The sequence below is a fragment of the Lolium perenne genome, chromosome 4, assembly GCF_019359855.2.
Source record: "Lolium perenne isolate Kyuss_39 chromosome 4, Kyuss_2.0, whole genome shotgun sequence".
Classification (NCBI taxonomy): Eukaryota; Viridiplantae; Streptophyta; class Magnoliopsida; order Poales; family Poaceae; genus Lolium; species Lolium perenne.
In genome coordinates, this window is record NC_067247.2 from 103,668,750 (window position 1) to 103,690,084 (window position 21,335).

Here is a 21,335-nt window from a genome sequence, read left to right on the forward strand (position 1 = left end):
AGCGTGTCTCTCTCCCATAAAGTGAATTCTAGGATCCATTTTATTCAAACAAAACAAAAACAAAAACAAACCGACGCTCCAAGCAAAGCACATAAGATGTGATGGAATAAAAATATAGTTTCAGGGGAGGAACCTGATAATGTTGTCGATGAAGAAGGGGATGCCTTAGGCATCCCCAAGCTTAGACGCTTGAGTCTTCTTAGAATATGCAGGGGTGAACCACCGGGGCATCCCCAAGCTTAGAGCTTTCACTCTCCTTGATCATGTTGCATCATACTCCTCTCTTGATCCTTGAAAACTTCCTCCACACCAAACTCGAAACAACTCATTAGAGGGTTAGTGCACAATAAAAATTAACATATTCAGAGGTGACACAATCATTCTTAACACTTCTGGACATTGCATAAAGCTACTGGACATTAACGGATCAAAGAAATTCATCCAACATAGCAAAAGAGGCAATGCGAAATAAAAGGCAGAATCTGTCAAAACAGAACAGTTCGTATTGACGAATTTTAAAATGGCACCAGACTTGCTCAAATGAAAATTCCCAAATTGAATGAAAGTTGCGTACATATCTGAGGATCACTCACGTAAATTGGCATAATTTTCTGAGTTACCTACAGGGGAAAACAGCCCAGATTCGTGACAGCAAAGAAATCTGTTTCTGCGCAGTAATCCAAATCTAGTATGAACTTTTCTATCAACGGCTTAACTTGGCACAATAAAACACTAAACTAAGATAAGGAGAGGTTGCTACAGTAGTAAACAACTTCCAGGACACAAAATAAAAACAAAGTACTGTAGGTAAAAACATGGGTTGTCTCCCATAAGCGCTTTTCTTTAACGCCTTTCAGCTAGGCGCAGAAAGTGTGTATCAAGTATTATCAAGAGACGAAGTGTCAACATCATAATTTGTTCTAATAATAGAATCAAAAGGTAACTTCATTCTCTTTCTAGGGAAGTGTTCCATACCTTTCTTGAGAGGAAATTGATATTTTATATTACCTTCCTTCATATCAATGGTAGCACCAACAGTTCGAAGAAAAGGTCTTCCCAATATAATGGGACAAGATGCATTGCATTCAATATCCAAGACAACAAAATCAACGGGGACAAGGTTATTGTTAACGGTAATGCGAACATTATCAACTATCCCCAAAGGTTTCTTTGTAGAATGATCAGCAAGATTAACATCCAAATAACAATTTTTCAGCGGTGGCAAGTCAAGCATATTATAAATTTTCTTAGGCATAACAAAAATACTTGCACCAAGATCACATAAAGCATTACAATCAAAATCTTTAACCTTCATCTTAATGATGGGCTCCCAACCATCCTCTAGCTTTTTAGGAATAGAGGCTTCGCGCTCTAGTTTCTCTTCTCTAGCTTTTATGAGAGCATTTGTAATATGTTGCATGAAAGCCAAATTTATAGCACTAGCATTAGGACTTTTAGCAAGTTTTTGCAAGAACTTTATAACTTCAGAGATGTGGCAATCATCAAAATTCAAACCATTATAATCTAAAGCAATGGGATCATCATCCCCAATGTTGGAAAAAATTTCAGCTGCTTTATCACAGGCAGTTTTAGCAGTTTTAGCAGTTTCAGGCAGTTTCTCGCGCTTTGCATTAGAAGTGGAAACATTGCTAACACCAATTATTTTATTATTAATAGTAGGAGGTGCAGCAACATGTGTAGCATTAGCATTACTAGTGGTGGTAATGGTCCAAACTTTAGCTACATTCTTCTCTTTAGCTAGTTTTTCATTTTCTTCTCTATCCCACCTAGCACGCAGTTCAGCCATTAATCTTATATTCTCATTAATTCTAACTTGGATGGCATTTGCTGTAGTAACAATTTTGTTATGATGATTTTCATTAGGCAAAACTTTCGATTTCAAAAGATCAACATCAGCAGCAAGACTATCGACTTTAGAAGCAAGTATATCAATTTTCCCAAGCTTTTCTTCAACAGATTTGTTAAAAGCAGTTTGTGTACTAATAAATTCTTTAAGCATGGCTTCAAGTCCAGGGGGTGAACTCCTATTATTGTTGTAAGAATTCCCATAAGAATTACCATAGCCGTTGACATTATTATAAGGATATGGCCTATAGTTGTTACTAGAATTGTTCCGGTAAGCATTGTTGTTGAAATTATTATTTTTAATGAAGTTTACATCAACATGTTCTTCTTGTGCAACCAATGAAGCTAATGGAACATTATTAGGATCAATATTAGTCCTATCATTCACAAGCATAGACATAATAGCATCAATCTTATCACTCAAGGAAGAGGTTTCTTCGACAGAATTTACCTTCTTACCTTGTGGAGCTCTTTCCGTGTGCCATTCAGAGTAGTTGATCATCACATTATCAAGAAGCTTTGTTGCTTCACCAAGAGTGATGGACATAAAGGTACCTCCAGCAGCTGAATCCAATAAATTCCGTGAAGAAAAATTTAGTCCTGCATAGAAGGTTTGGATGATCATCCAAGTAGTCAGTCCATGGGTTGGGCAATTTTTAACCAAAGATTTCATTCTTTCCCAAGCTTGAGCAACATGTTCAGTATCTAATTGTTTAAAATTCATTATGCTACTCCTCAAAGATATAATTTTAGCAGGGGGATAATATCTACCAATAAAAGCATCCTTGCATTTAGTCCATGAATCAATACTATTCTTAGGCAGAGATAGCAACCAATCTTTAGCTCTTCCTCTTAATGAGAAAGGGAACAATTTTAATTTTATAATGTCACCATCTACATCCTTATACTTTTGCATTTCACATAATTCAACAAAATTATTGAGATGGGCAGCAGCATCATCAGAACTAACACCAGAAAATTGCTCTCGCATAACAAGATTCAGTAAAGCAGGTTTAATTTCAAAGAATTCTGCTTGTAGTAGCAGGTGGAGCAATAGGTGTGCATAAGAAATCATTATTATTTGTGGTTGTGAAATCACACAACTTAGTATTTTCAGGGTTGGCCATTTTAGCAACAGTAAATAAAGCAAACTAGATAAAGTAAATGCAAGTAACTAATTTTTTTGTGTTTTCGATATAGCAAACAAGATAGCAAATAAAGTAAAACTAGCAACTAATTTTTTTGTATTTTGATTTAGTGCAGCAAACAAAGTAGTAAATAAAACTAAGCAAGACAAAAACAAAGTAAAGAGATTGAGAAGTGGAGACTCCCCCTGCAGCGTGTCTTGATCTCCCCGGCAACGGCGCCAGAAAAAGCTGCTTGATACGCGTTCAACACGCGTCCGTTGGGAACCCCAAGAGGAAGGTGTGATGCGTACAGCGGCAAGTTTCCCTCAGTATGAAACCAAGGTTATCGAACCAGTAGGAGCCAAGAAGCACGTTGAAGGTTGATGGCGGCGGGATGTAGTGCGGCGCAACACCAGGGATTCCGGCGCCAACGTGGAACCTGCACAACACAACCAAAGTACTTTGCCCCAACGAAACAGTGAGGTTGTCAATCTCACCGGCTTGCTGTAACAAAGGATTAACCGTATTGTGTGGAAGATGATTGTTTGCAGAAAACAGTAGAACAGTATTGCAGTAGATTGTATTTCAGTAAAGAGAATTAGACCGGGGTCCACAGTTCACTAGAGGTGTCTCTCCCATAAGATAAACAGCATGTTGGGTGAACAAATTACAGTTGGGCAATTGACAAATAAAGAGGGCATGACCATGCACATACATATCATGATGAGTATTGTGAGATTTAATTGGGCATTACGACAAAGTACATAGACCGCCATCCAACTGCATCTATGCCTAAAAAGTCCACCTTCAGGTTATCATCTGAACCCCCTCCAGTATTAAGTTGCAAAGCAACAGACAATTGCATTAAGTATGGTGCGTAATGTAATCAACAACTACATCCTTAGACATAGCATCAATGTTTTATCCCTAGTGGCAACAGCACAACACAACCTTAGAACTTTCTCACATCGTCCTGTGTGTCAATGCAGGCATGAACCCACTATCGAGCATAAATACTCCCTCTTGGAGTTACAAGCATCTACTTGGCCAGAGCATCTACTAGTAACGGAGAGCATGCAAGATCATAAACAACACATAGATATAACTTTGATAATCAACATAACAAGTATTCTCTATTCATCGGATCCCAACAAACGCAACATATAGAATTACAGATAGATGATCTTGATCATGTTAGGCAGCTCACAAGATCCGACAATGATAGCACAATGGGGAGAAGACAACCATCTAGCTACTGCTATGGACCCATAGTCCAGGGGTAGACTACTCACACATCACTCCGGAGGCGACCATGGCGGCGTAGAGTCCTCCGGGAGATGATTCCCCTCTCCGGCAGGGTGCCGGAGGCGATCTCCTGGATCCCCCGAGATGGGATCGGCGGCGGCGGCGTCTCTGGAAGGTTTTCCGTATCGTGGCTCTCGGTACTGGGTGTTTCGCGACGGAGGCTATTTGTAGGCGGAAGGGCAGGTCAAGAGGCGGCACGGGGGCCCCACACCACAGGGCCGCGCGGCCAAGGGGGGGGGGCTGCGCCGCCCTAGGGTGTGGCCCCCTCGTGGCCCCTCTTCGTCTCCTCTTCGGACTTCTGGAAGCTTCGTGGCAAAATAGGACCCTGGGCGTTGATTTCGTCCAATTCCGAGAACATTTCGTTACTAGGATTTCTAAAACCAAAAACAGCAGAAAATAGCAACTGGCACTTCGGCATCTTGTTAATAGGTTAGTTCCAGAAAATGCACGAATATGACATAAAGTGTGCATAAAACATGTAGATAACATCAATAATGTGGCGTGGAACATAAGAAATTATCGATACGTCGGAGACGTATCAGGTATCACCAGATCCAGATGAAGAAGTCCGACCAAAAGGTGACCTCGTTCATCACACCCTTTGGCACTTACTGCTATGTCAACATGCCCTTTGGTTTGAAAAATGTAGGTGCCACTTACCAACGTACGATGTAGTGGTGCCTGAAGGACCAAATTGGCGGGAATGTGCACGCCTACGTCGATGACATCGCGGTCATGACGCGGAAAGGATCTGACTTGATCAGCAACCTCACGGAAATCTTTGAGAATCTCCGACGGTACAAGATGATGTTGAATCGGCTGAAGTGCGTCTTTGGCGTACCAGCCGGAAAACTCCTTGGCTTCATTGTATCTCACAGAGGTATTGAAGTTAACCCGGAAAAGATCAAGGCTATTCTGTGCATCAAAATGCCAACTTGTCTCAAAGATGTGCAACGATTAACCGGTTGCATTTCCGCTATTAGTAGATTTGTTAGCCATCTTGGAGAGAAGGCACTACCTCTACACAAGCTTCTGAAGAAATCAGACAACTTTGTCTGGGACGACGCGGCAGATGCAACACTTCAAGGGTTGAAAGAAATACTCTCTTCAACACCTATCTTGGCGGCACGAGCTGAGTCAGAACCTATGTTCCTCTACCTGGCAGCCTCCAACAAGGTCGTCAGTTTAGTTATCGCGGTGGAGCGAAAGGAAGAAGGCTATGAACACGGAGTCCAGCGGCCATTTTACTACATAAGCGAGGTCCTAACGGAATCCAAGCAAAGATACCCTCACTTTCAGAAGCTAGTCTATGGAGTTTTCCTAGGTAGCCAGAAGCTGAGGCACTACTTCCAGGAGCATCCTATGACAGTGGTGAGCAAGGCTCCCTTGTCAACAATCATAATTAATTCCGACGCAATAGGACGCATAGCAAAATGGGGCATCGAATTATCTGCCTTCGATATCAACTACCAAGCCAGAACCGCGATCAAATCCCAAGCTTTGGCAGATTTTATCGCCGATTGGACTGAAATGCTGGAGGGTGAACCTATGCTGGAACCTGAGCCATGGATCATGCACTTTGACGGATCCAAGCAACATCAAGGCTCGGGGGCTGGAGTTACCCTGAAGTCGCCAACCGGAGAAGAACTGCAGTACGTTCTGCAGATTCACTTCGAAGCCACAAATAACATGGCAGAATACGAGGCTCTACTAGACGGTTTGCGCATCGCTAAGGAATTTGGGATCAAGCACATAATATGCTATGGAGATTCCGACCTGGTGGCACAACAAGTAGCCGGAACTTGGAACGCCAGAAACTCCGTTATGGTGGCTTACAGAGACGAAGTTGACGAGATCGCCAAGAGCTTCCTCGGATATGAAGTCAAGTACATCAGGAGAGATGATAACACAGCGGCAGATATGCTGTCCAAGCTCTGATCCGGTCGAAAACCAATTCCACCCGGAATTTTTTTAGAGCACTAACGGACACCCTCAGTCAAGGGCGCTAACCTGGAAAACCCAGATGTGGTAGTGTCTCTGGCTAAGGAGGTAATGGCTATCATTCTGGCCTGGACACAGCCTTTCCTGGACTACCTCATGGATCAAAAGAAGTTGCCGGAGGATGAAGTCCTCGCGCGACAGATCATCAGGCGAGCAAGATCCTACACAATTGTTGATGGACAGCTCTACAAAAGAAGTGCAAATGGGGTATTTCTCAAATTCGCCTCAAATCAAGATGGTATTGAAATCCTCAGAGAGATCCATGCAGGGGATTGCGGGCATCACGCCGCTCCCAGATCCCTCGTTGCAAAAGCTTTCCGGCTAGGATTTTACTGCTTAACAGCTAAAGAAGATGCTGATAAAATCGTGAAAACCTGCCGAGGTTGCCAGTACTATGCTACTCAGCCAAATGCTCCGTCTCAGGAGCTGAAGACCATCCCCATCACTTGGCCGTTCGCGGTCTGGGGCTAGATATGGTCGGAAAATTAAAGAAATCATCTCCTGGCGGTTTTGAATACCTTTTGGTCGCTATTGACAAGTTCAGTAAGTGGATCGAGGCAAAGCCAGTGAGAAAAGCCGATGGTGCTACGACACTAAAATTTGTTTGCAGCCTCATGACGAGATTCAGCATCCCGCGTAGCATAATCCCAAATAATGGCACGAACTTTGCACAAGGAGAATTAAAGGATTACTGCAATGATGTAGGGATCCGGCTTGACCTTGCATCTGTGGCTCATCCAAAATCTAATGGTCAGGTTTAACGAGCCAACGGCCTTATATTAGCTGGAATTAAACCTCGCCTTGAAGAACCACTGCGACGTGCAGCTGGAGCTTGGGCTGAGGAGTTAGATTCTGTTCTGTGGAGTTTAAGAACTACCCCTAACAGATCAACCGGATTTACTCCTTTCTTCCTAGTATATGGATCCGAAGCAGTGCTCCCCTCCGACATCATCCATGATTCACCGAGAGTCTCCTCCTACAATGAAGAAACTGCTGACGAGGCTCGACAACTATCTGTGGACCTGATCGAAGAAGCTCGGAATTTAGCCGACCAATGTTCCACCATTTACCAGCAGAAACTCCGACGCTACCATAGTCGTCGAGTTCGGAATCGCTCGTTCATGATAGGAGACTTGGTCCTGTGCCTTCGCCAGGTCAAAGACCATAAGTTGCAATCTCCATTGGAAGGACCTTTCATCATCAGAAAAGTGCTTCACAACGGATCTGACTACCTCGTTGATTTCCGTGAGTTAAAGGATATACCTGCTAATTGGCACCGGAAACGCAAGCGAGAGGATCCGGATGACATATATGATGAAACAGATCGTCCCTGGAATATAGCACAACTACGTCCTTTCCACACTTAGCAAATTCCGCATTGCATACCTTGTAATATCCATGATACATGATCAATGAAATAAAGCATATGGTTCACTCTTAGAGTCTTTTACCTCCTTTAGTTTTTTTCATTTTTGGATCGTGTATGTTTTCCGACTAAAACCGCAGAGCTGGATCTTTCCGCCTAGGCGTGTATGAAAGTTGTGATTTTCAAAATCGTCCCTTAGGACGTAAGCTTAAGTTTTCTGGTGGATGAGTTTTTTGTTGCGAACTCATGGATTCCTGGTAGCGATTTCCGGCACGTTAACTGGGGGCTTGTTTCCACGATTATTGACGGACTGCCATTGGGCTTCGTCGCCGCAGGCGAGCGTTTACGGATAAAGGTCTTCCGGCTCGTGGAAGGTCAAGTGAGCAAGCCGGAAAACTTAGAAACTAGCACTTGCTTTTCAAACATACGAAACATGCAAATATATATAACGGATAGCATGATAAGTTTTTCTGCCCATGCAAATTGTTTCGTTCCTAGCTACTTAAGAATTTAAGTTATATATTACAAACCCTCGATGGGGCAAAAATGATGCATTGTTTTATCTGCAGGATAAAATTTTTCTACTTCTCCTTAGCCGGAGAAGAGCGGGCTCCATCTTCAGTGTGCGCTGCTTCATCTTCCGCCTCCTTGGCTGGAGAAGAAACATCGTCTTCATCGTCATCCTCATCCTCGTCAGCCAGAGAAGTGGCGCCATCCTTGGACTTATCCTTGGAGCTGGTCCAGGTCACTTGGCCTTCGTCGCCAGATCCGGCGGGTCGTGCCTCTGATGCTCGCTCCTGGGCATATTCTGCCTCAAGAGTTTCGTCAGCCGGAAGCACCACTTTGTCGAAGAACTGGTCGTGACCGATGCGGCGCGCTATCCGGGTATCGTAGCCACTTCACGCATTTAGAAGTGCATCCACATCCGTATTCAGAGGAACTCTAGTGGTGGCAAGGTCGATATCCAGTTCCGGAGAGTGCGCCAAGCACATTGTCAGAGACATCTGGGCGGCGCCCTTGGTGGACGAGGCTTGAAGGTCCGTAACCAGCTCCGGGAGAAGGTCCATCCTCTTGATCAGGCCACGGATGTTGTAGGTCCTGCTATCCTTAATGTTCTGGTTGTGGCATATTTTCCGGCTGGCCGAGATTAGATCATTACAATCCTCTCCAGCAAGTCGGATCAGATCTTCACAAGGGAACTTGTTGCATTTTTCTTCTTCATAACCAAGGGGCTCTGTACAAAAATGATCGGAGCCAATAATCAGTTTGAGTTTAGCGGACTAATTTGATGCTTGAGATTGAGATTCTTACCCATGACATCGGCGTTCAGAAGGTCCCAACATTGCTCCACAGTAGTCATGTAATTCCGGAGCCCTTGGACCTCCTTCTGAAGCTCTTGCAGAGTTTCGCTGTCAACCTTGCGCTTCATTACAAAATCCGCCTCTTTCTGAAGAAGCTCATATTTCTTCTCCGCAAGCTGCTTCTCCACCCAGTCCCGTTTTGTCTCCGCTTCCGCCAATTTGGTCTCTAGACCTTGGTAGGCGGAATGCAGGTTTTCAAGTTCGGAGCATGCAGTGGCGAGGGAGGAAGATGCACCTGTTAAAAAGGTAAATACATATAAATTCAAAGTCGGAATTTGGAATAGCGATAGACTTGGTCGGAGGCACACCTTAGGCTTCCGCCAGTTGTTGTTCCAGTTCTGCAATTCTGTCTTTGCCGCGCTGGATATCCTTGATGACCCACAAGTATAGGGGATCGCAACAGTCTTCGAGGGAAGTAAAACCCAAATTTATTGATTCAACACAAGTTGAGACAAAGAATACTTATAAGCCTTAACAACTGAGTTGTCAATTCAGCTGCACCTGGAAAAGCACTAGTAACAGGGGTGATGTGAAAGCAGTAGTAATATGAGAGCAATAGTAACAGTAACACAGCAGCAGTAATAGTAACACAGAGGCGATGGCACCAGAAAATAGTTGATACTACTTGCAATGACATATAGGACCGAGTGAGTATTTGATGATGATAGATGGACCGAGGTTCCCAGCTATCTACACTAGTGGTAACTCTCCAATAACAAGTGTTGGGTGAACAAATTACAGCTGGGCAATTGATAGGATTGAAATAGCATTAAGACAGAACATCCAGTCTATTAATTATACGTAGGCATGTTTTCCATATATAGTCATACGTGATCGCAATGAGAAACTTGCACAACATCTTTTGTCCTACCAGCCCGTTTGCAGCAGGGCATCAAGGGAATCTACTGGTAATTAAGGTACTCCTTTTAATAGAGCACCGGAACAAAGCATTAACACTTAGTGAAAACATGTAATCCTCATATCTAAACCTTCCCCCCCGGTTATCCCAGTTATTGTCAATCTGGGGCCTCGGGTTCAGGACAGAGACATGTGCAAACAACTTGTAGATACAATCTAAGCAATAATTATAGAGCTCAAATCTAAGATCATTGCACTCGTGCACTAGTGACAAGCATTAAACACAACAAGGTTACAGCAACAATAACTTCACAAACTTATATAGATAGACTGATCATAATGTAACAATTCATCGGATCCCAACAAACACAACACTGATTACATCAGATGGATCTCAATCATGTAAAGCAACTCATGAGATCATTGTATTGAAGTACATGGGAGAGAGTACCAACTAGCTACTGCTAGAACCCGTAGTCCATGGGGTCAATCCCTGTCCCGGCAGGGTGCCGGAACAGGACCTTCTGACCCCCGAAACTAGGTTTCGATGGCGGCGACGCTCCGGGAGTTCTTCTGGAATATGATCGATCTCTTTAGGGTTTTCACGTCGGGAGGATTATATAGGCGAAATGGCGATGTCGGTGGGCGCCCGAGGGGCCCACCTCATAGGCTAGCGCGGCAGGAGGTGGGGCCGCGCCGCCAGGTGAGGTGGCCACCTCGTGGCTCCTCTTCGTCTCTCCTTCGGACTTCGTGACGGTGCTGGAAAAATAGGGACTTGGCCTTTTGTTTCGTGCAATTCCGAGAATATTCGCAGAAGTAATTTTCTGGAACCAAAAACAGCAGAAAACAGGAACTGGCACTTCGGCATCTTGTTAATAGGTTAGTCCGGGAAAATGCATAAAATGATATAAAGTGTATATAAAACATGTGACATTGATATATAAAACTAGCATGAAACATCAGAAATTATAGATACGTCTGAGACGTATCAAGCATCCCCAAGCTTAGTTCATACTCATCCTCTAGTAGGTAAACAATAAAAAGAAAATAATTTCTGAAGTGTCATGCTACTAACATAATCTTGATCCAATAATTATGTAAGGCATGTGAACTGAGATCAAATCATTGAAAGCAAATGTCTATAGTTGATATAAGAGATAATAAAGCAAGTTAGTTAAACAAGTTAAAAGTTTTCGTGAATGATTGCTTTAAAGACATGAAACCGTACAAGGTTCATTAAAGATGTTTTAAGTATCCAGTGTAGGAGTTCTATCCTTCATTCCATGCATCAAGTAAATTTTCACAACATAGAAGGATTGAGTCAAGTAAAAATAAACATGAACGTCATGAATCAACTGTTTCGAAGCCTACTCAACCGGTGAGCGCAATCATTTGGTATTGGCACCAGGATGTTATGGCAAAAAGAACATTAATGGGGGTTTGGAAGGCCAATGGAAGAAAGTCTCACAAAGCTATAAGTGATCATTAGACAAGAGGAAGTCTTATAATCGAAGCTATGTAAGGAGTAGTGATTTGCCATGTAACGGATGCACATAGAGCTATATGTGTATGAAAGCTCTCCAATGGAACTAGTGGGGGTGCATCCAACTTGGTTGCTCACGAAGACCTAGAGCACTTTTGAGGAAGCTCATCATTGGAATATACAACCCAAGTTCTATAGTGTAAATTCCCCACATAGTTATACTAGTAAAACATGAAAACTCTCTCTCATGGAGTATAGGTGGTAAACATGAGCACAAATGATGACTATGAATACTGCAGGTGCTGAAACATGAGCACAAGTGTGGATAAAGGATAGTAATGTTGCCCCCTTTTTCTTTATTCTATTTATTCTATTTTTTCTATTTTTCTATTTTTTTCTTTTTCTGTTTCTCTTTTCGATGGCCTCCATGGCTCTTTTCACCTTTAGGGGCAACATCCTAATATGACAACACACTTTTTAGTACAAATAACTCATAATGAACAAAACATGATGTATAAAACTGTATGCATCTGCCAGTGTAGCAGGATGTGCAATGATCTAGCGTAACATGGGTAAACCACACATGTGCTGTATAGAATCACGCAAAGCATTATATAAATGATGAATGACAACAAGTCATGTAATGTAAAATGAAAGTTGCATGGAAATATATCTCGGAACAGCTATGGAAATGCTGTGGTAGGTAGGTATGGTGGCTGTTTTGAGGAAGATGTATGGGCTTATGTGTAGGAGAACAAGAGAAAGTCCTCCCACGGGTTTGGATGTACTGGCGAAGTATGCACAACTCTCAATGTGAGCAGAAGGCAATGCACATCACCGAAGAGGCTAGCAAATTTGGATGGTGGAAGTGCCAAAAACCGTAGCTTAACATTAGTCAAAAAGAACTCACAAGCTTATTGCAAACGACTAGCAGGTTCAACATTAAGAGCATGATTAAATTTCACTCCAAGGAGGGCGTTCACGGCGGCACAAGTACCCCGCTAGATCCCTCGACCTTCAGCATAACTTAGTTATTACGATGAACTTTTAGACATGGAAAGCTATCAAGTCCAACTACACCTTCAACAATTTTATAGAGTTTGTAGTACGGTACAAGCTTAAAGACAACAACCCACTACTGATTTTAACTTAATTAACCAGCAAGCTTCACCATCTAAATATCTCAAAACGTTTGCAAAGAATCAGGTTATCAAAGTTCAATGATCTATAAGATTATGCAAATTTTTCATTATACCACTACCACATGCAACATTTTCTGAACCAACACATCAACCAAGCAACTCTCCAAACATAAATGCTGAGGCTTTCAGCTTTCGCCATAAACATAAATTAAGAACACAAGTGTTCAAATGAAAAAGCGGAGCGTGTCTCTCTCCCACACAAGAATGCTAGGATCCAATATTGATATGATCAGAAAATAAAAATAACAAACTAAAAATAAAAGCACACAGACGCTCCAAGTAAAGCACATATGATGTGGAAGAATTAAAACATAGTTTCACTAGAGATGACCTGATAAGTTGTTGATGAAGAAGGGGATGCCTTGGGCATCCCCAAGCTTAGACGCTTGAGTTTTCTTGAAATATGCTTGGGTGACCCACCGGGGCATCCCCAAGCTTAGGCTCTTCACTCTTCTTGATCACATTATATCACCCTTCTCTCTTGACCCTTGAAAACTTCTGCCACACCAAACTTCTCATAAACTTCATTAGAGGGGGTAGTACTCAAAAAACTTTAATCCACTTTAGTTCTGTAGTGACACATTGCAAGAACTCAATAAAACATTAGCTACAGCTCTCCACGTCTAGAAAGCCTTACTTAAAGTCCACAAGAGACAATGCAAAAAAACAGAGTAGAATCTGTCAAAACAGAACAACCAATAAACATGAATTGTTTCGAGGTACTTCCGTTGCTCAAATCAGAAAACTCAAAACTAATGAAACTTGCGTACATATCTGAGGATAACGCATGAATTTTTTCAGAATGTTTCCATTTTCTGGAATTAGTATAGCTCAAAACAGTGGACAGAAAAAATCTGTCCCTGCGCAGAAATCCAAATCTAGCATCAACTTTCTATTAGAGACTTTACTTGGCACAACAATGCGATAAAATAAAGATACAAAGGCATTGCTACCGAAGTAAACAGCATCTTGACTCAAAAATAAAAGAAAAATTGCAGAAATAAAATAATGGATTGTCTCCCATAAGCGCTTTTCTTTAACGCCTTTCAGCTAGGCGCAGAAGATTTTAATGATGCTCACATGAAAATAGAAAATGAAGCAAAAGGAGCATCAAGAAGCAAATTAAAAAAACATTTAAGCCTAACCCACTTCCTATGCATAGGAATCTTGTACACAAATAAATTCAAAAATAACAAAGTGACAAGCATAGGAAGATAAAACAAGAGTAACTTCAAAAGTTTCAGCATATAGAGAGGTGTTTTAGTACCATGAAAATTTCTACAACCATATTTTCCTCTCCCATAATAATTTTCAGTAGATTCATGAATAAAATCAACAATATAACTATCACATAAAGCATGTTTTTCATGATCCACAAACACATAATTTTTATCAAGCTCAAAAATAATGGGATTAAAACTTTCAAACCCACTTTTATCAATAATATAACAAGATGATTGATCAATCTCAAAAGATATGGGACTACTAGATGAAGTCAAGACCTTTCCAATCCCATTTTCATTAGTGGTACAATTAATATTATCAAGTAACATAGGACCATCGTCTAGAGCTTTATCATAAACATTTTCTAAGCGAAACTCTTTAGTACCATGCATTTCGATATCATCCACAAATAAAGGATTATCATAACATTTTTCGAAATAGCATGGATTATCATAAATAATAGTAGCATAATTATTTTCACAAGTTTTACTCATAAGGAATATTTCAAGAGAATCCACAGGAATATAACATTCATCCTCCTTTGGTAAGCATGGAGGGCAATCAAATAGTTTAAGAGATAAAGAGTTACTCTCATTGGAAGGTAGGCATGGGTAGCTAATCCATTCTTCCTCCTTTTGTTCATCACTCTCCTCCTCTTTTTTCATCTAATGAGCTTTCTGGTTCAGCAATTTCTTCTTCCACAGGTTCCTGCATGAATGAGTCTCTCTTTATAATCAATGATATAAGAATTATTGCTGTAATGTTCTATGCAATAATCAAGGATAGAAGAGACATAATCTTTAAGATCATTACAAGCAACACAGGTTTCATAATTTTTAGACATGAAGGATTCTATTTCAGAAGCTCCCATAAATAAAACAAATTGTTCTACTTCTTCAAATCCAAGATGAATATAGTTATTCCAATGATAGTTCGCAATTAAAACTTCTTTACTAAAGCCACATTGGAATTGAAGATGTTTAGTATCCTGTTCAGAGCAACAATTTATATCATGGCGTTTAAGCAAAATTTCAGCAATTATATTCAACTTTTTTAACACGCCTCTCATGACTTTCCCCTTATATGATTCTCTATACTCTATAAATAATTCCATAGAGGTTCTAGCATGTTCTTCCATAACAACAGTTTTTTAGATTTTCGGTTTTTTAAATTTTTATGGATTTTTAGGTATATAAGAAAAATAAAACAAGACAAAAATAAACTAGACAAGACAAAATAAAATAAAAACAGAGAGAGAGGTAGAGTGTACTCCCCAGGTGAACTTATGAGTAGAGCTATGCTCCCCGGCAACGGCGCCAGAAAATAGTCTTGATGACCCACAAGTATAGGGGATTGCAACAGTCTTCGAGGGAAGTAAAACCCAAATTTATTGATTCGACACAAGGGGAGACAAAGAATACTTATAAGCCTTAACAACTGAGTTGTCAATTCAGCTGCACCTGGAAAAGCACTAGTAACAGGGGTGATGTGAAAGCAGCAGTAATATGAGAGCAATAGTAACAAAGAATACGAAAGATACTTGATAACACAGAGGCGATGGCACCATAAAGTAGTTGATACTACTTCCAATGGCATATAGGACCGAGTGAGTATTTGATGATGACAGATGGACCGGGGTTCCCAGCTATCTACACTAGTGGTAACTCTCCAATAACAAGTGTTGGGTGAACAAATTACAGTTGGGCAATTGATAGGATTGAAATAGCATTAAGACAGAACATCCAGTCTATTAATTATACGTAGGCATGTTTTCCATATATAGTCATACGTGATCGCAATGAGAAACTTGCACAACATCTTTTGTCCTACCAGCCCGTTTGCAGCGGGGCATCAAGGGAATCTACTGGTAATTAAGGTACTCCTTTTAATAGAGCACCGGAGCAAAGCATTAACACTTAGTGAAAACATGTGATCCTCATATCTAAACCTTCCCCTCCGGTTATCCCAGTTATTGTCACTCTGGGGCCTCGGGTTCAGGACAATGACATGTGCAAACAACTTGTAGATACAATCTAAGCAATAATTATAGAGATCAAATCTAAGATCATGTCACTCGTGCACTAGTGACAAGCATTAAACACAACAAGGTTGCAGCAATAATAACTTCACAAACTTATATAGATAGACTGATCATAATGTAACAATTCATCGGATCCCAACAAACACAACACCAATTACATCAGATGGATCTCAATCATGTAAAGCAGCTCATGAGATCATTGTATTGAAGTACATGGGAGAGAGTACCAACTAGCTACTGCTAGAACCCGTAGTCCATGGGGGAACTACTCACGGAGCATGATGGAGGCGGTGGAGTCGATGGAGAAGGCTCCGGGGGTCAATCCCCGCCCCGGCAGGGTGCCGGAACAGGACCTTCTGACCCCCGAAACTAGGTTTCGATGGCGGCGGCGCTCCGGGAGTTCTTTTGGAATATGATCGATCTCTTTAGGGTTTTCACGTCGGGAGGATTATATAGGCGAAAGGGCGATGTCGGTGGGCGCCCGAGGGGCCCACCTTATAGGCTGGCGCGGCAGGAGGTGGGGCCGCATCGCCAGGTGAGGTGGCCACCTCGTGGCTCCTCTTTGTCTCTCCTTCGGACTCCGTGACGGTGCTGGAAAAATAGGGACTTGGCCTTTTGTTTCGTGCAATTCTGAGAATATTCGCAGAAGTAATTTTCTGGAACCAAAAACAACAGAAAACAGGAACTGGCACTTCGGCATCTTGTTAATAGGTTAGTCCGGGAAAATGCATAAAAATGATATGAAGTGTATATAAAACATGTGACATTGATATATAAAACAAGCATGAAACATCAGAAATTATAGATACGTTTGAGTCGTATCAATCCTCCGCCTGGCTCAAGGTGACGCGGCGCTGCAGGGAGATATTCTTGTTCAGCTCATAATGCAGCGCCTGTTGCTCCTGAAAAAGTCAGTGTTCGGATTAGTTTCCAGAGGCATTCATATTTTGTGTGTAAACTCTTTCGAAGCATCATCGACGGAACATTTCCGCCATGACGCTTGGGGGCTACCACGTCACTTTAATTTTTTTCAGTTGATATTACTCTAAGTATCAAAGCGCTAACTACTGCTAGTTTCCGCCTAGATACTTGGGGGCTACTAGGAATATTGGGTTACCTTGCGCTTGACGAGGAGCTGGTCGAAAAAATCCCCGATCTCCTTCTTGTGGAGTTGGATCTTGGAAGATTCAATATCAGCCTTGCTCCAGGTAATGCTCATCATTGCGTTCATCAGGTCCTGCTCCAGCTCCCACTTCTCTGCCTCCGTCAGCTTGTGAAAGAACTTATAAGCATAAGCCTTCGGAGTGGAGTACAAATTGGTAGGATCCCAGAAGTTGGCCGGAAACGTTTCACCATCATTAGCTGGAGCTTCAGCCTTATCTTGGGAGTTCACCTCGGGCTCTTCTGGGATCTTGTCCTTGGGATCCTCTGGAGCTGCTTGTCTCGCAGCGGAAGAGCTTCCGCCTCCCCTCTCGCTGCTCACAGGAATAATTTCCGGTGTAGCTTGGGCAGCTGGGTTTGGGGAGTGCTGGGCTTCATGCGGAGGAGAGTGAGGAGGGGGATGTGAAGTACTTGGGGGTGTTGGTGTAATTGGGGGAACGACCGGAGACGCCTTCATATACTTGGTAATCGGCTTCTGGGTGCTAGCCCGTGAAGCTGGAACTTTTTGACTCCTGCGACAAGCAAAGGAAGAGGATAAGTAACAAATTTGCACAGTTAGGAGCGAGATGCGTGTTCGGATACTTACGTGGCTCCGGGGATCATAGGACGTGTTCCTTTCCCTGCATTTGCTAGCAGCTTAAGGCGTTCACGCTCCGCCTTCTTTGAGTCGAGCGGAGGTGGCTTAATCTTGGCTTTCTAGGCGGAGGCCTCGCCGCTGGCACCGGCTTCGGAGCCAGAAACCTTGGCGCGGGGACGCTTGGTGGTTCGGGGAGCAGCCTTCTTGGGTGCTTGCTCCTCCGCCTCATCGTTGTCCTCCGGATCCTCCTCCGACGCGTCGCCGCTAACAGGAACTCGGAGTATGCTACGGAAATCCTCCTCCGCCAAAGTATCGAGCTAGATAGGTAAAAACTGAGAAGTTAGCAAACACTTCAAATATGAGAAGTAAAAAATGCTAAGATACGAACGCATACCGGAGGACATTGGTGATTGATGCTGATATCTTTCACTATCTCCGGGACCGGCTGGCCCCGGGTAATCTGCACAAGCGTCTTGATCCTCCTCTTGAGAGAATCTGCCGGCAAGTTGTCACGGGTGACTCAGAGTGAATCTTCCACTCCGGTGTACTCGCAGATCTTCCGCGGGTTATACTTCAGCGGCTGGATCCGGCGTGAGAACCAGCTGAGAGTGAGATCATTTCCGGTTAGTCTGTCGTGGACTAACCAGGAGATTCTCCGCGCTGCCTTTTCCAGGATTGGAAATTGAGCAAGGGCAGGGATTAAGCTCCAGCTGGATAACTCCTCCGGAGGCTTGTTGACGAACTTGGGCAGACCGTCATGGACGTTCGGAACTGGAATATTCTTTACATAAAACCATCCGGCATTCCAATACCGGACGGATTCGTGAGAGGAGTGCGGCGGATACATTCTTCCGGGACGGAGCATGAAGGTCATGCTTCCGCAATTGACCATCACCTTGTCCTTCGTCTCCTTCTTGACACGGAAGAAGAAATGCCACAGGCGGACGTCGGGGCAGATTCCGAGGTTCCCTTCGCAGAGTGTCACGAAGTTGGAGAGGAGAACGTAGGAGTTGGGGCATATGTTGTGTGGCTGGAGGCCGTAGGTGGAGAGAACGGAAAGGAAAAACTCCGAACAGGGGAGCGATAGACCGCGCTCTACCCAGGCCTTTGTAAGGACGCGCTCGTCCGATTCCGGCTTGGGGGAGACGGAGTCTTTCATGAAACTCCATTGCGGAGGAATCATGCCCTCGTTCTGGAGCTCTCTAAGCTCCGAGTCGTTGATCTCGCACGGCCACCATTGCCCTTTTTCACCTTCGCAATTCCAGGCTTTGGAAGCTTTCTTCTGCTCCGCCTCCATCACTTTTGCGGCCATTCTAGCTTGACCTTCGAGTTCTTCGTGAATTTCTTAGACAATTGGAATCTGGCCTAGTACGTTGCTGGAAGATGCGGAAAACGGTTGATCTAATCTGGTGTCAGAAATATTTGGTGGTAGGAAAGCTAATGGTTCCGGACAACTTGGTTCTGGTGAGCTGGGTTCTGGGCTATTCGGACAATTACCAGTAAATTTAGGTGAACTAGGGGACATGCTTCCGGCTGCATCCATATGGCAAGATAAATCTGAGTAGCGGGAACTAACTAATCTAAACTACTTCTTCTTCTACGGGTCCGGTGGACGTACCGTTAATGACGCATCGGCCTTCGTCGCGCTGGCGAAGATGAGGTCGCCGGACTAAGCGCGTTGAGCTCCGCTTGACCACGAATCGGCGGTGGATCGGATTTCCCGATCAACCGTGACGATCTCAGGTCGAGGACGGCCTTGGAGCGGCGGTGGGCGACGGCCTCTGTGCGGAAGCTCGCCGGAGTTCAGATCTGGTGGGCGGCGCTATCGGGAGGAGGAAGACGAAGTGGATGAGCGGTGAAACGAATGAAAAAGTTACCAGACATGGGGGTATTTATAGACCTCGCGTGGAGATTCGTGAGCCGGATCCAACGGTGGAAACTGAACGGTCGCGCCGTTGGATGACCGCCACGTGTCTTAGGTAAAAGCGGTATAACGACGCAGTGGTGACCTGAATGTGCGCCGCCAAAATTTCTGGCTAAAGATTCGCAAGTCCGAAAATTTAGTGCGGCAAAAGAGGAAGTTGAACACGACGTGGGCGTAAAATCTGCTGAGTTACCGTTACCAAAGAACAAATGATTTCTGGTTGATTGAAGTCGGAAACAATGAAGTTTTGGAAGCTCTTCAAGATTCTCTTCAGATCCTAGTTGAATGAAGTCGGAGGAATGATGAATCTCGGAGAACTTCGGGGGCTACTGTTGTGGGTATGCTTTATGGGTATATCAACGACATGGCCTAGATCTGGCAAGCCCGGGTGGCCCACAGATGGCGGTGTGGCGTGTGGCCCATCGGGCGGCCCAGTTGCTGTAGATTATGATGGATGAAGTCCAGCCCAGGAACAGGGAGCCGGATCCCAACCGACCTACGAAGAAGGCCGGATCCGTGGAGGCCCATAAAGTATCCGGATCCAGTACGACATTGATGGAAGGCGGATCCTTGACGTGCACGGCAATGTAATATTCCGTATTTAGGCAACTTGTATTCCGGCTAGGACTCTCCATGTAAACCCTAGATCCGTGCGTCTTTATAAGCCGGATCCCGGGAGCCCTAGAGGTACAACCACAACTCATTGTAACAACGCGAAAGCACCCAGATAATTCCAGACAAGCAGAAGTAGGCCTTGCCATCGTGCAGGTGGTCCGAAGCTGGGTAAATCGCGTACCACCGTCCCGAGGACTCTCCGCCCTATGGCCCCTACTTCTTCTCCCCCTCGTGAGGATCCCTCCTCCGAGGTGCCGTCGATTAGGCAACGACGCAGGGGCACCGCCAACATCGGCACCAATGGTGCGAAGCTTTCGTCTAGAGTGTCAACGCTGCCGTCAGGCCCATCGTAGGCCCTGGCAGTAGGCGTGGCCAGCCGAGCAGGGGACCTTGTTGCTGTCCACCAAAACGCCCACCACTCGCCTGAGTAGCGCATCCCGGCCAGGCCGCTGAAGGAGGCAGCAGATCCGACTGCCAAGCCGACAGGAGCCCAGGCCGCAACGATGTCGCCCCGGACACAGGTCCGCCGAAGCCCAGATCGGGCCCGACCGCTGCAGTCCCCGCGCCTCAGGGCCCTCCCCAGCCAGACCGCGCCATGGCCAGGCGTCGTTGGACGGCGAGCAACAGGAGGCTGAAGTGAGGCCGAGAGGCGCGATGCCACGGCGAGGGGCGAAGGACGACGACGACCTCCGGGGTCCGGCACGGCGTCTTCCCTCTAAGGCGGCCGTGCGAGACCCCGAGAGACATAGAGCCTCGCCGCCCACTTCATTGGCGGCGGACGGCTTAGCCGCCGGCGGCCTCGGGAGATGACGAGGGAGCGGGCAGGGGGCTAGGTGGCGATGGCGGGGGGGGGGGGGGGGGGGCTAGGGTTTGGCTCCCGTGTCGTCTGGAGGAGGCGACCGAGGGGAGCGGGGAGGGTAGACGATCTGCGTTTTCCGTTTCATGTGGCAGGAATTATTGCACAACAAGTATTGGCATAACAAAACATTGTTCCAAGTTCAAGTGGAACCTACTGACTCTCCTTTTTGTAAAGGGAATATGCATGGGAGAGAGATGAGTTTTTTCAATGGAGGTGATTTTTTTCTTTCAAAATGGGGAATGAAACCCCGGCTTCTGCATCATGATGATGCACACGGCCTTTTATTAAAAACATTTACGAGTACAAATTTATAACATCTCAGGCATCGCCCAGAGTTGATACAAGAATCAACCAGCGAAATAAAC